General features: G+C 51.3%; 1 non-coding gene across 1 annotated transcript; it reads left to right on the top strand.

The window, feature by feature from the left end:
- Positions 1–537: 537 nt before the first annotated feature.
- On the top strand, positions 538–609 carry TRNAD-GUC (transfer RNA aspartic acid (anticodon GUC)). Its single transcript has one exon. It is a non-coding gene; the product is annotated as a tRNA-Asp (tRNA).
- Positions 610–2,180: the final 1,571 nt, after the last annotated feature.

Raw genomic sequence — 2,180 nt, 5'->3', positions numbered from 1 at the left:
CTGCTAGTCGCCGAAAGCGGAACTTGACCCGTTGCCCGGCCCGCTTTAGTGCTTTGCCTTTTCTCCTTGGAAAGTCTGGAGACAGGCAGTGGAAGGGCAGGCAAACTGTCAGGTGCGCAGAGGAGGGGAGACCATGAGGCAAGGTGGGAGATGGGGGCAAGAAGTGAGAAAAAAACTAATCGCAAGCTAGGGCAGGATTCGGAAAGTGAAGCCGAAAAGGGGCTTAGCATGCAGCCCAGGGGTTTCTTTGACTGTCCTAAGCCCACAGGGACTTTGCCGTCCTCAGCTCATGAGACTTGAGATGGGTAGCTTGATTTGCTGAGGAAATGCGGGATGACAGATTCAACTCTGGAGTCAAACATAGCCCGGAACTATCGCCTTAAACTGAGTTTTAAGCCTGGTGCCGATAAAAAGAAAGAAATTAGCCTTAGATCGGGCAAGCCGTTTGACGGGGGAAAATGAGACCCCCTAGGCCATCTAGGTGGTCGCTGGATGCTGTGCAGACATCAGCAGCTGTTCATTTCATGCCCTCACGTCTCCTCGTTAGTATAGTGGTCAGTATCCCCGCCTGTCACGCGGGAGACCGGGGTTCAATTCCCCGACGGGGAGGTTAAACCTTTTCTGGATTTTTTTTAGTTCTTGACAAATATTCTTGAAGATTAGGCTGAGTCAAGTAGGGAATGGGTGCCAAGAACTGACTCTTTAAGAAAAAAGCACCGGCAACGCTAGTCATCGTACAATATTTGTGCACAATTGCTTACATTAGGCGGCCGGTCCACTTTATTGAGTCCCCCTCAGCACCATTTAGTGCTCCTGTTGTCTGCGAAGTCCAAATTGTAACCCTGAATCAGTTCCTCTTCTGACCCTTTGTATCATGTTACATGACGAGTAATGATCACCTGTTAGCTTTATCCCTAATTATAACTCTCACTCTTTCCCTGCATCTAACCCTAGCTCTAATCCCATCATTAACCTCGGTCCGGGCACACGCGTGAACCCTTACTCTCATCTCAGCCTCTCCTGGTGATACATCACACCTGGGATCGTTTGCTCCCTGTGGGCTGTGGGAAATTTGCTACCAGCACGCCCTGGAAGTGGGGCTCATTCCGCTGCAACGGGAGGTCTTCCCAGGACGCGTCACAGCTCAACGCAAGAGCTCCTGGGTTTCGAAGGCTCTTGCAGCAAGCCTTCACAAAGCAGCAGGGAGCGCCGTTCCAGATGGGAAACTTGAGACTGGATGTCCAGAAAAGCAAGACGTCAGAAGCGAAACCTTTTTCCTGCAGGGTGTGGCATACCATCCGCTTGCTCATTGCGACAGAGCTGGCACTAATGAAGGAAGAGGTCAACGTTACGTTCTTCTTTAAAATGCAAGGCCAGGAAAAGTGGCAGCGGTGGGATTTGAACCCACGCCTCCGAAGAGACTGGAGCCTTAATCCAGCACCTTAGACCGCTCGGCCACGCTACCTCCCTGCTAGTCGCCGAAAGCGGAACTTGACCCGTTGCCCGGCCCGCTTTAGTGCTTTGCCTTTTCTCCTTGGAAAGTCTGGAGACAGGCAGTGGAAGGGCAGGCAAACTGTCAGGTGCGCAGAGGAGGGGAGACCATGAGGCAAGGTGGGAGTTGGGGGCAAGAAGTGAGAAAAAAACTAATCGCAAGCTAGGGCAGGATTCGGAAAGTGAAGCCGAAAAGGGGCTTAGCATGCAGCCCAGGGGTTTCTTTGACTGTCCTAAGCCCACAGGGACTTTGCCGTCCTCAGCTCATGAGACTTGAGATGGGTAGCTTGATTTGCTGAGGAAATGCGGGATGACAGATTCAACTCTGGAGTCAAACATAGCCCGGAACTATCGCCTTAAACTGAGTTTTAAGCCTGGTGCCGATAAAAAGAAAGAAATTAGCCTTAGATCGGGCAAGCCGTTTGACGGGGGAAAATGAGACCCCCTAGGCCATCTAGGTGGTCGCTGGATGCTGTGCAGACATCAGCAGCTGTTCATTTCATGCCCTCACGTCTCCTCGTTAGTATAGTGGTCAGTATCCCCGCCTGTCACGCGGGAGACCGGCCCCGACGGGGAGGTTAAACCTTTTCTGGATTTTTTTTAGTTCTTGACAAATATTCTTGAAGATTAGGCTGAGTCAAGTAGGGAATGGGTGCCAAGAACTGACTCTTTAAGAAAAAAGCACCGGC

This window comes from Ambystoma mexicanum, unplaced genomic scaffold (genome assembly GCF_040938575.1).
Source record: "Ambystoma mexicanum isolate Mex_15411 unplaced genomic scaffold, UKY_AmexF1_1 Mex_scaf20, whole genome shotgun sequence".
In the NCBI taxonomy this organism is placed as follows: domain Eukaryota; kingdom Metazoa; phylum Chordata; class Amphibia; order Caudata; family Ambystomatidae; genus Ambystoma; species Ambystoma mexicanum.
The sequence above is the reverse complement of the archived record's forward strand: the minus strand, read 5'-3'. Positions and strand labels throughout refer to the sequence as shown.